This window comes from Salvelinus alpinus, chromosome 18, assembly GCF_045679555.1.
Source record: "Salvelinus alpinus chromosome 18, SLU_Salpinus.1, whole genome shotgun sequence".
NCBI classification, from domain to species: Eukaryota; Metazoa; Chordata; class Actinopteri; order Salmoniformes; family Salmonidae; genus Salvelinus; species Salvelinus alpinus.
In genome coordinates, this window is record NC_092103.1 from 24,710,217 (window position 1) to 24,724,073 (window position 13,857).

General features: G+C 45.7%; 1 pseudogene; it reads right to left on the reverse strand.

The window, feature by feature from the left end:
- LOC139543426 (serine/arginine repetitive matrix protein 2-like) overlaps positions 1-8,456 on the reverse strand; it is a 31,418-nt pseudogene extending 22,962 nt beyond the window's left edge.
- Between the last annotated feature and the right edge of the window lie 5,401 nt (positions 8,457-13,857).

The window sequence follows — 13,857 nt, forward strand, 5'->3', positions numbered from 1 at the left end:
ATGGACAAGTTCTGGCCTGATTTAGATCTTATCTGTTGGAAAGATATCAGTTTGTCTCTATGGATGGTTTGTCCTCTGACAAATCAACTGTACATTTCGGTGTTCCTCAAGGCTCTGTTATAGGACAACTATTGTTTTCACTATATATTTTACCTCTTGGGGATGTCATTCGAAAACATAATGTTAACTTTCACTGCTATGCGGATGACACACAGCTGTACATTTCAATGAAACATGGTGAAGCCCCAAAATTGCCCTCCGTGGAAGCCTGTGTTTCAGACAAAACAGAGATGCTTGTTCTAGGTCCCAAGAAACAAAGAGATCTTCTGTTGAATATGACAATTCATCTTGATGGTTGTACAGTCGTCTCAAATAAAACTGTGAAGGACCTCTGCGTTACTCTGGAGCCGGATCTTTCTTTTGACGAACATACACTATCAAGACTGTTTCAAGGACAGGTTTTTTCCGTCTACGTAACAATGCAAAAATCAGAAACTTTCTGTCGAAAAATTATGCAGAAAAATTTATCCGGGCTTTTAGGTTAGACTACTGCAATGCTCTACTTTCCGGCTACCCGGAAAAAGCATTAAATAATCTTCAGTTAGTGCTAAACACGGCTGCTAGAATCTTGACTAGAACCAAAAAAATGTATCATATTACTCCAGTGCTAACCTCTCTACATTGGCTTCCTGTTAAGGCGAGGGCTGATTTCAAGGTTTTACTGCTAACCTACAAAGCATTACATGGGCTTGCTCCTAGCTATCTTTCCGATTTGGTCCTGCAGTACATACCTACACGTACGCTACGGTCACAAGATGCAGGCCTCCTTACTGTCCCTAGAATTTCTAAGCAAACAGCTGGAGGCAGGGCTTTCTCCTATAGAGCTCCATTTTTATGGAATGGTCTGCCTACCAATGTGAGAGACACAGACTCGGTCTCAACCTTTAAGTCTTTATTGAAGACTCATCTCTTCAGTAGGTCCTATGATTGAGTGTAGTCTGGCCCAGGAGTGTGAAGGTGAAGGGAAAGGCACTGGAGCAACGAACCGCCCTTGCTGTCTCTGCCTGGCCGGTTCCCCTCTCTCCACTGGGATTCTCTGCCTCTAACCCTATTACAGGGGCTGAGTCGCTGGCTTACTGGTGCTCTTCCATGCCGTCCCTAGGAGGGGTGCGTCACTTGAGTGGGTTGAGTCACTGACGGGATCTTCCTGTCTGGGTTGGCACCCCGCCTTGGGTTGTGCCGTGGCGGAGATCTTTGTGGGCTATACTCGGCCTTGTCTCAGGATGGTAAGTTGGTGGTTGAAGATATCCCTCTAGTGGTGTGGGGGCTGTGCTTTGGCAAAGTGGGTGGGGCTATATCCTGCCTGTTTGGCCCTGTCCGGGCGTATCATCGGACGGGGCCACAGTGTCTCCCGACCCCACCTGTCTCAGCCTCCAGTATTTATGCTGCAGTAGTTTATGTGTCGGGGGGCTAGGGTCAGTTTGTTATATCTGGAGTATTTCTCCTGTCTTATCCGGTGTCCTGTGTGAATTTAAGTATGCTCTCTCTAGTTCTCTCTCTCTTTCTCTCTCTTTCTCTCTTTTTCTCTCTTTCTTTCTCTCTCCCTAGGACCATGCCTCAGGACTCCTTGCTGTCCCCAGTCCACCTGGCCATGCTGCTGCTCCAGTTTCAACTGTTCTGCCTGTGGCTATGGAACCCTGACCTGTTCACCGGACGTGCTACCTGTCCCAGACCTGTTGTTTTTAACTCTCTAGAGACAGCAGGAGTGGTAGAGATACTCTGAATGATCGGCTATGAAAAGCCAACTGACATTTACTCCTGAGGTGCTGACCTGTTGCACCCTTGACAACCTATGTGATTATTATTATTTGACCCTGCTGGTCATCTATGAACATTTGAACATCTTGGCCATGTTCTGTTATAATCTCCACCCGGCACAGCCAGAAGAGGACTGGACACCCCTCATAGCCTGGTTCCTCTCTAGGTTTCTTCCTAGGTTCTGGCATTTCTAGGGAGTTTTTCCCAGCCACCGTGCTTCTACACCTGCATTGCTTGCTGTTTGGGGTTTTAGGCTGGTTTTCTGTACAGCAACTTGTGACATCAGCTGATGTAAGAAGGGCTTTATAAATACATTTGATTGATTGATTGACATACACACACACACTTTTATAGACTGCCTTGGCTTTCAGACGCATCCGATCAATAGTGTTCTCTGCCTCAGCATACTTGGTCAGCAGCCTGTTGTAGTCCTCCTAGAGAAAAGAGGGGGAAGGAAAGAGAGAGGAGGGAGGATAATAGTCAAGGCCGTGAGCTGGATAGGAAGTAGAGAAGCACTATTCTGAGCTAGACAATTGGAGCATCATTCAGTGAATTAGTGTCAGTGTAAGGAAGACACGGAAAGTTGTTTAGCCTTTGCGCCTGAGTCTGTCAGAATGCTAAGGAATCAGAATTAGTCTGAGTCTGTCAGAATGCTAAGGAATCAGAGTTAGTCTGAGTCTGTCAGAATGCTAAGGAATCAGAGTTAGTCTGAGTCTGTCAGAATGCTAAGGAATCAGAGTTAGTCTGAGTCTGTCAGAATGCTAAGGAATCAGAGTTAGTCTGAGTCTGTCAGAATGCTAAGGAATCAGAGTTAGTCTGAGTCTGTCAGAATGCTAAGGAATCAGAGTTAGTCTGAGTCTGTCAGAATGCTAAGGAATCAGAGTTAGTCTGAGTCTGTCAGAATGCTAAGGAATCAGAGTTAGTCTGAGTCTGTCAGAATGCTAAGGAATCAGAGTTAGTCTGAGTCTGTCAGAATGCTAAGGAATCAGAGTTAGTCTGAGTCTGTCAGAATGCTAAGGAATCAGAGTTAGTCTGAGTCTGTCAGAATGCTAAGGAATCAGAGTTAGTCTGAGTCTGTCAGAATGCTAAGGAATCAGAGTTAGTCTGAGTCTGTCAGAATGCTAAGGAATCAGAGTTAGTCTGAGTCTGTCAGAATGCTAAGGAATCAGAGTTAGTCTGAGTCTGTCAGAATGCTAAGGAATCAGAGTTAGTCTGAGTCTGTCAGAATGCTAAGGAATCAGAGTTAGTCTGAGTCTGTCAGAATGCTAAGGAATCAGAGTTAGTCTGAGTCTGTCAGAATGCTAAGGAATCAGAGTTAGTCTGAGTCTGTCAGAATGCTAAGGAATCAGAGTTAGTCTGAGCGTGTGCCTGTGGTGTGGTCCTACTCTCTGTGTATGTACCTGCAGCTGCTGTACCAGAGTGCTGGCCTGTCGTGGGCATCTGAAGTCCTCTGGAACCGTGGAGTTTAGGGGCCTGTGGGGCCCATTGGGGGGTGAGGGGGTCCGTCTGTACTGCTCAGCAGCACCTCTCTCACTATGTCAGCAGGGGACTTGAACACCAGGGTGGGCTCCACTGACAGAGACCTCTTTCTGGGGGAGCCTTTGCTCTTGGGGGGTCAAGGGTGTAGCCGTTCATGGGGAAGCGGACCCTGGGCTCTACCTTGGAGAAGTCTGGGGTGGGGCCCTCTCCAGCCCTCGTCAATGTCAGGGTCATGGCTCCTGGCTTGGGGGGACCCTCCCTGTGGGTGCGGAGGCTCCTGTCCTGGGTGCTGCTGCGAGGAGGGGACTGTGGGGGTGCATACCAGCCTTTCTGAGGGGAACGAGTCATGGCTCGTGGAGTGTCAGGTGAGTGCTGTCTCATCTTCCTCGGAGAGTGAGAGGCGTGTTGCCAGTAGTTAGTTCCTGACTCATCCTGTAGGCTCTCTTCACCCCCCTTGTTTCTCTCTCTGAGCCGGTAAGATATCCCATGCTCAGGAAAGATGGCTGCTGGGTAAGGGGAGGTCCTAGTCTTGAGCTCCTCCCCCCCTGACTCAGGCTGCCAATGAGGCCTGGGGGCATGGCTCATTTGGCTGCTGCGGGATTCCGGAAGGCTCTCTGTAAAGGTGGGTTCCTCCGGGAATGTCTCAGCTTCAATCCCGGGAGCATTAGCCAACTCCTCGGAGGAGAAGTCGAGGAGGTAAAGAAAGGTACAACCTCTGGGAGGGGAGAAGGGACACGTGGGGGGTGGACTGAGCAGGTCAGGAGGGAAAAGGGAGGAGAGGTCTTCAGACACACTCTCTACCAACCGTGTCCCCCCTCTGTTGTCACTCTCTACCAACCGTGTCCTCCCTCTGTTGTCACTCTCTACCAACCGTGTCCCCCTTCTGTTGTCACTCTCTACCAACCGTGTCCTCCCTCTGTTGTCACTCTCTACCAACCGTGTCCCCCCTCTGTTGTCACTCTCTACCAACCGTGTCCCCCCTCTGTTGTCACTCTCTACCAACAGTGTCCCCCTTCTGTTGTCACTCTCTACCAACCGTGTCCTCCCTCTGTTGTCACTCTCTACCAACCGTGTCCTCCCTCTGTTGTCACTCTCTACCAACCGTGTCCTCCCTCTGTTGTCACTCTCTACCAACCGTGTCCTCCCTCTGTTGTCACTCTCTACCAACCGTGTCCTCCCTCTGTTGTCACTCTCTACCAACCGTGTCCCCCTTCTGTTGTCACTCTCTACCAACCGTGTCCCCCTTCTGTTGTCACTCTCTACCAACCATGTCCTCCCTTTGTTGTCACTCTCTACCAACAGTGTCGCCCCTCTGTTGTCACTCTCTACCAACCGTAGAGTGACAACAGAGAAGTCTGGGGTGGGGTAGGTCAGTTGCCCTCTCCAGCCCTTGTCCACGTCAGGGTCATGACTCCTGGGTTAGGGTTTGGGGGGACTCTCCCTGTGGGTCCGGAGGCTCCTGTCCTGGGTGCTGCTGCGAGGAGGGGACTGTGAGGGTGCATGCCAGCCTTTCTGAGGGGAACGAGCCATGGCTCGTGGATTGTCAGGTGACACTCTCTACCAACCATGTCCCCCCTCTGTTGTCACTCTCTACAAACCGTGTCCCCCCTCTGTTGTCACTGTCAGAGAGTTCACTAGTCTCTTCTATTTGTAGGTTGGCGCTGTAACTTCTTATGGCATTTACCTCTCTCTCTTCTCCTCTGACACTATGGCCCTGATGCCAGCATGACCAAGCCTCCACTATGACAGGACATGACATCATATCAGTGTGTGCATGAGGCTCGCTGTCCTCCTCCTCTCCATCCTCCTCTACTTTCCTTTCATCCTCTGTCATGTCCAGCTGTCTGTCTCTCTCTGGGAGATGCTCCATCCGCTGCCTGTGGACCACCAGCTCTGCACCTCATCATACTTTTGCTGCTGCTCCTCATCCTCACTCCAGATCTCCACACTGTCGTTGGACTCCAGGACATCTAGCAGAGAAAGGGAGAAAGAGTCAGTTCAGATTTGTCTTTATACACTCACCTAGGTCAAATATCAAGATAAATGTAGCAGTTTCCCTTGCAATTGTCACCACTGCTTGCAGATCTTAGGGGACTTAGGCCTGAGGCTTTGATGCTTTTGGCTTTGCTGAAATGTGTTATTATTTGACTAAAGAAGTGATGACAATGTTTGTAGTGTTTGTTAGTGTGTGACTCACCGAATGACAGGGTTGCGTGTCCTCTCCAGGTGGCTCAGACTGAGACAGAGGCTCAGAGCTCTGCAGGTCACTCAGGTTATAACTCAGCTCCTCCAACGGGTCTACCTGCTCCAACCTCTAGTCCAGCCCCATCCCAGCTGCCCTACTGGAGGACAGGAACCTCTCCCTGGGTCCCTCTGGGTCCAAGGCTCCAGAGTACCAGGGCAGATCATCCTCTCCATTCTCCACTCCCTCCTCCTCTCCCTCCTCCTCCTCTTCTCCCAGACCCACATTCTGCAAGGCGTTCTCCAGTCCTATAACCCCATTCTCATCCATCTGGCAGTGGAAGTCCTTTTCTTCCTCTTCTTTCCTGTCCCCACCTTCCTCCTCATCCTCATCCCACCAGTCCACGTCTGAGTGTATGGAGCTGGAGGGAGAGGGGTGTTGAGGAGCAGGGGTCCAGAACAGAACCCCTGCCCTGGTACTGCGCCCTCTGGTCTCCATCCTCTCTCTCTGCTTCTCTCTCTCAAGTCTGACCTCTGACCTCTAGCCAGGTGTGGTGACACCCAGCATCCTGATAGTCTGCTCTGGTGCTCCTCTGAAGCCCACCTCCCACAGCCATGGCTCAGAATCTAGCCTTCTGGACCTGGCTATAGGTCTGTCATTCTTATGGAAAGCTTTGTCATGGGGGCACTGGATACCCTGAAACCAAATGCAGTAATATTACAGGATTAGTGAGGGAAGCATAACTCACTTTGCCCAGTTTTTGGTAGAACAAATTTCAAATGCAACACACACACATATTCACAGGTTGCATTATAAATGTCACCCTTTCCCCTACATTGGGCACTACTTTTGACCAAGGACCTTAGGGAATAGGGTGCCATTTGGGATGCTCCCACAGACAAGCACACACGGTAATGTTGCGTACGCACTAACATCTGGGGAAAGTCAAATGCAGCACTATACCACTGCATCCCTACTTCTCTGAAGACAGATGTGACTTCACTACACTGAAAACTGCAGGCCATCTTTAAGGTAGAGCTAATGAACTGTGATTAAAGAGCAATGAACAGTCTGTCTTCATCCTCATACACAGCTGCTCCCTACTGTTAACATGGAAGCATCTTAATAAACAGATAATCATGTGTCACTCCTTCAGTATGCCCAATATTTCATGCTTACGTAGAAGGGCTTTTTCTCTCTCTCTTTACATTTTTTTGGGGGGGGAATGTTTGCTTTATTCATAGACAGACTATAATATGGGGAGACAGATTAGAGAGAGACAAAGGGTGGGAATAGGGATTGAACCCTGGTCTCCCAGGTCTGTGTTTAGACCCCCAGACCACATGGCCTGCACAAAAGAAGGGCTTTCATACAGGAGAGGGGAAGAGGGATATTAATTGCTAAAGTAATCTTAGAAGAAATAAACATACATGTTTCAGTTTCAGTTAAATATGCATATTATGAAGATCAATTGACTTATCAAATTTAATTGCTCAGTTTTGAGAGATTGTATATAGCTATTTAGGCTAGCAATGGGAACACATCTGGGGTTCATATCAAGATAAAATGATTTTTTGATGTCATGGACTCTTTGACTGTCACCATAGCAACAGACAACACCAAACCCTGCCTTACTGAGCTCGGAGAACAACAGGCCTCAAAGCTGCACTTCTTATCTCTACCTTCAGCCAATCATTATTCACACAGCATTGACTCATGGACAACAAAAAAAGCAGGGAGAGAAGACAAATGAGAGACGTTTCTGGGGGTTTGAGTGGGAAGCAGCTATAGCCTCATCTGTATGAGTGACACGTACCTCCTCACCATACTGCAGTGCACTTTCATGCACTTCAAAATACCTCACACAAGCATTCAGACATTCTACCTGTGAATGTGTTGTAGGACGAAGAATGGAACAGAGTCTATTAGGATAACAAATCAGTTTTGCAAGACACAACGACCCAGAAGTGTTTGAAGAATATATTGTTACAAACAATATGTCTAACAATAAGCAACATCCAAAAGTGTAGTTTTGAGATATGAATATTCAGATTTTGTATGTTGAATAAATGAATGTGAAAATGTGTATTTCAGAATCTAGACATACTCCATATTTGAGAAAACACTATAATAGGGTCTTACAGGAGGCATGTATAGGTCTAAAAGGGGCCTAAAATGGCCAATTTCATCATGATTTTCAAAAAAATGGGTTGTGATACCAATGTAAAAAACATGTTAAGCATCCTTCCTCTCAAGGAAGTTGCTATGTGAGATTTGCCAGAACAATCTGAGACGCCAGCAGGCTCATATAGCCCCTCTGTCCTCGTTTCATACGCAAATGTATGGAGAATCTCTCTCCATAGAGGAGAAGAGGCAGCTGGGCTGACGCAGCATGCATCTAAACTGAGACAACTGGGAAAACACAAGCACTTCAGGCAGATAAACAACTTCAGGGCATTTTTCAATGCTAATTTCAGATCTGGGACATAGTTCATTAGTGAATATCAGACTTATTTTGATGTAGCCTAGATAGGATGCATACAAAATAAACAATTTATCTTAAGTAGGACTATAAATTGAAACTGTAAGATCATATCTTTGATACATTGATTAGGCTAGTATGCACATCTTCACTCGTCAATACAGCAATATAGCCATTCTGTTGATTGTAAAGCATAAAGAATGTGGACTCACCTGTTGCTTAAATCCAAGCGACGTGTCCATACAGCCCTGAGGTACTCCAAGGTTTTGTTATGTGGTCAGGCTGGGGTATCAAACCGTGTGGGGTTTACCTACAGCTCACAGACAGACAGGGCTGATCTGTTGAGCACAACCACTAGTACATCTCCACAGGAGCCCCACAGAGCCACACTGACATCTAGGCCACTCCTTGGGGTGCCAGGGGAGCTGTCTCTCTTCGAGACTGGGATGACGGGAGCTGCCAGGCTAGGCTAATTAACGCCCCTGCCAGCTAGGCTCTCCTCCTCCTCCGACGACGACAGACTCCCAGCCCTCCCTCCCAAAGCTGTCAGGACAGACATCAACGGAGCCAAAAGCAACACATTTCAGTTTTGTTAGGCTGAAGACGAGAATTCTGATGATTCTATGAATCTATTTGAAGCCTCAGGATATCACTCAAGCTGAGAGAGAGCCCAGTCCAGTGAATATTAGCTAAGATGACCTGCTAAATATCTAAGCAACATAGGCTAATCTTCTTACGAGGCAAGGGGGAGAGATAAGGATGTGCAGACAGTCACAGAGCAGAGTTTGTTGGGTGCTCATGTTAGGAGAATGACAAACAGGCCTGGGCCTAGTGCTGTGAATAATGCTCAAAGTTTTAACTTCGCAAAACCAAAGTTAGGGGACCACAGTAGTTTAGGTGACTAATACCAGGTCAACTTATTACAGAATTCCCAAGTCTCCAAACTGCCTACCCACAAGATTTTCCATCCTGACAACATGCTATATCAGTTAGTCAAGGTTGATCAATGTTTAGTGAGCCGAGGACAACAGTCCCACTAATGCAGTGAAATGAAGAGAAACATTACAGGGCGTCAGTGGTTCCTTGAGTCCACTGGGTAAAGCACACAGAGGCCGCCCAAGAGAGCCCATCAGACTTGTCAATTGTTCATTCTTGTGTAGTGACATTGTAAAATGACTATGTAACAACAAAGTAATACATAGATACTACTAATGTACAGTATGACATTTTTATATAATAATTTAGGAATAGCTTTGCATAGCACAATGGAGTTGGGAGGTTTTATCACACAAACACACACACACACAAGAACACTACAGATTCTAAACTTACCTTGTGCTTCATAGGTTATATCATCCAAGGCAGTCGTAGCAGGAATTCAGAGAGACAGCGAAATTGCAGCATTGGCAGACTTAAAAGTAGCAGGCCTTGGTTGCCTTGAGAACTGCATACAAAAAAAAGACTCACCCCAATGTCACCAAGCGACCATGCGATGCATGGCAAAACACGACTTCACTCAATGCCACCTGAGTAAACAAAAAGACTGAGCTATAGCTAGGTTCAGTTTCAATTCAGTCACTGACCGTAGCAAAACGTATACATCTTGATCTTAAAACCTGTGCTATAATATCTACATCTATTCGGCCTACTTATCTATCCTTTCTCGGGCGTGAAAGCACTGTCCAAGTCGCTCCAAGTCCCGAAAAATCACTATTTGAATTCCCATCACTTTCTATTTTAAATGTATATTCATAACTTATTAAAAGTAGATTATAGCTAATTCATGGTTAACGCAAATTAACTGGGTTGTAATACCTGATCGTGGACAATAATGTAAATCTAGCAGGAAAAAGGTGAAAGAGTATTGTTGGATAATTCTTCCGTTCTCGGGGCATGGCACAGATTTTCAAAGCTAAATGTTATCAAGAAATCAAACAATAGAGCGAAGTACTGATTGGTTCGCTAGGGGGCAGGACTTTCTGACTGATGTTTCCAAAAATACAAAAGTGCAGTAAATGCATATGAAAATGTAGACATAATAATAAAAGTGCTCCTCCAGTGTGTCAGAGATCAAATGCTTCTCTCTATAGCCTCCCGGATAGATATAATCATTATATTATAATAATTATCAGAATTATGTATCAACACCAATGATGTGTATGGGTTAATACATATCATTCATTGATTATGACTCAAATGATAAAGGGGGAAATAAAACTGTTTAATATCACTTCATCAACATGAGATCGGCATTTTCTTATATTTTCAATGCCATATATTATTGTTCCTCTAGATGGCACCCTTAGATGAATTACAGCAGAACCTTTATGCGTCTGTTGTGTCTCTAATTCTACATATAATACATTAGCAATTATTTTCCACATTAATGAAAACACCCATTATTCCCACATATTATGTTTATTAATAAAGTTTGACTCCAAAAGCTGTACAGTCGCGTCTAAGACTGCTGATCTAAGATCAGGACCCGTACTCATAAAGCATCTCAGAGTGGGAGTGCTGATCTAAGATCAGGACCCGTACTCATAAAGCATCTCAGAGTGGGAGTGCTGATCTAAGATCAGGACCCGTACTCATAAAGCATCTCAGAGTGGGAGTGCTGATCTAAGATCAGGACCCGTACTCATAAAGCATCTCAGAGTGGGAGTGCTGATCTAAGATCAGGACCCGTACTCATAAAGCATCTCAGAGTGGGAGTGCTGATCTAAGATCAGGACCCGTACTCATAAAGCATCTCAGAGTGGGAGTGCTGATCTAAGATCAGGACCCGTACTCATAAAGCATCTCAGAGTGGGAGTGCTGATCTAAGATCAGGACCCGTACTCATAAAGCATCTCAGAGTGGGAGTGCTGATCTAAGATCAGGACCCGTACTCATAAAGCATCTCAGAGTGGGAGTGCTGATCTAAGATCAGGACCCGTACTCATAAAGCATCTCAGAGTGGGAGTGCTGATCTAAGATCAGGACCCGTACTCATAAAGCATCTCAGAGTGGGAGTGCTGATCTAAGATCAGGACCCGTACTCATAAAACGTCTGTCTAAGAGTTGGAGAGCTGATCTAAGATCAGGACCCGTACTCATAAAGCATCTCAGAGTGGGAGTGCTGATCTAAGATCAGGACCCGTACTCATAAAGCATCTCAGAGTGGGAGTGCTGATCTAAGATCAGGACCCGTACTCATAAAGCATCTCAGAGTGGGAGTGCTGATCTAAGATCAGGACCCGTACTCATAAAGCATCTCAGAGTGGGAGTGCTGATCTAAGATCAGGACCCGTACTCATAAAGCATCTCAGAGTGGGAGTGCTGATCTAAGATCAGGACCCGTACTCATAAAGCATCTCAGAGTGGGAGTGCTGATCTAAGATCAGGACCCGTACTCATAAAGCATCTCAGAGTGGGAGTGCTGATCTAAGATCAGGACCCGTACTCATAAAGCATCTCAGAGTGGGAGTGCTGATCTAAGATCAGGACCCGTACTCATAAAGCATCTCAGAGTGGGAGTGCTGATCTAAGATCAGGACCCGTACTCATAAAGCATCTCAGAGTGGGAGTGCTGATCTAAGATCAGGACCCGTACTCATAAAGCATCTCAGAGTGGGAGTGCTGATCTAAGATCAGGACCCGTACTCATAAAGCATCTCAGAGTGGGAGTGCTGATCTAAGATCAGGACCCGTACTCATAAAGCGTCTGTCTAAGAGTTGGAGAGCTGATCTAAGATCAGGACCCGTACTCATAAAGCGTCTGTCTCAGAGTTGGAGAGCTGATCTAAGATCAGGACCCGTACTCATAAAGCATCTCAGAGTGGGAGTGCTGATCTAAGATCAGGACCCGTACTCATAAAGCATCTCAGAGTGGGAGTGCTGATCTAAGATCAGGACCCGTACTCATAAAGCATCTCAGAGTGGGAGTGCTGATCTAAGATCAGGACCCGTACTCATAAAGCATCTCAGAGTGGGAGTGCTGATCTAAGATCAGGACCCGTACTCATAAAGCATCTCAGAGTGGGAGTGCTGATCTGGGATCAAGGTGTGGGCTCATATTCATAAAGCGTCTGTCACAGAGTTGGAGAGCTGATCTAAGATCAGGAACCGTACTCATAAAGCATTTCAGAGTAGGAGTGCTGATCCTGGATCAGGTCATTCATGTCCATGTAATCTTAGTTATTATAATATAGAAACTGATCCTAAATCAGCACTAAAACTCTGAGACATTTTATGAATATGTAATCTTGTTCATGGTGATCTAAAAGGCAAAACTGATCCTAGATTAGCATTCCTACTCTGAGACACTTGATACGGCCCCAAGAATATAAGAATAAAGCTGAGGCCCCAGACCGGCATCTTCCACTGGGTGTCAATGGTGCTGCTATGGTCCTCCCCAGGAAGGGCTGTGGTAGAGGATCCGAATAATGATGCAGTCTACAGCCGGTGATGGGGTATCTGTGGCTAGTGGGAAAGGTGTGCCTGGTGCCAGTACCATCATGCCCTGGTGTCTCCATCCTCCACACTTAAGAGGCAGAACGATGACAAACCCTTCTATGGCTGGTCGGCTGACACAACTTTGACACAACAATTACTCAAAGAGCATGTATCTCCTCTGTAGGGATGTGTGTGTGTGCGTGTGTGCCTGTGTCAGAGAGAGAGAGTGGGGATGCCGTTTGTGTTTTTGTGAGTGAGTGTGTGTATTGAACGAGAGAGAAAGCTAATCTGGCAGAAAAAGAATGACGAGAAAGACAGAGACAGAGACAGAGATAGAGATAGATAGATAGATAGATAGATAGATGAGAGGTAGGGAGAGAGAGAGATAGAGCGATAGAGAGATAGAGAGAGAGAGTAAACAGACAAGAAAACAGATACAGAGATTTAATCATAGGGTAAATGTTGCAAAATTCTTGTTACTTTCCAAAAAATCTCAGATTTTCAAGACATCCTGTTTGAAGGATTCTGGATTTCTTGCTTGTTAATTCTCTGATTTCGGGATTCTTCCAATCAAGATTTCTGAAGAAAATGGGAATTTTGGGAAAGTCACTGGAATTTTGCAACCAAAGGTATTGATGTTCATGTCATATGTCTGTATCACTTGTTTGTGTATTGTTTTAGTATGGAACATTAGTAACCTAGAATGTGTGTGTATGACTGTCTTTCTATTTCTATGTTATTAGCTCACTGTATTGTCATAAACTCTGCACTGCCTGAGCACAAAGGCTTAGCAAAAAAAGGCACAGACAGCCAGGCAGTTCTTGTGCAGTTATCTTTACTGTAAAATTAAACACACTTTCTGTATTAATAGCATGGCTGTGTTCAACACTTGTCATTAAACTGTACAAGAGGCAGGCAAATCAAGAACGTTGAAGGGAAGAAAACAATAACACTAAAAACAACTTGTGCAGCTAATAGGGAGGCACACTCAGTGAGACAGAAATAAACAGCAGTGATTATCAATAGACTCCAATAGGTTGTTATCAATATAACGTAAGATGCAGAGTGTACAATTTTCCTGCTGGGGGCAAGGAGACCCGCAGCTCCGCTAAAACCATTGACAACTGTGTGCCGCTTTCAAGGGATTGTTAAATAAATGTAAAATACTTGGCTGTAATATTATCACTTCTTGATGAGCATGGTCAGACCTACACATTTCCCATTTTAATAGCAATAAGGCACCTCAGGGGATTTTGGTATACCAATATACCACGGCTAAGGGCTGTATACTCAGCGTTGCGTTGTGCGTAAGAACAGCCCTTAGACGTGGTATATTGGCCATATACCACACCCCCTCGGACCTTATTGCTTAAATAACTCTGATGATGGAGCTAAATGTGAAATAATGAGAAATGTGTAGTTCTGACTATATGCTCTTCAAGAGGTGATGATATTACAA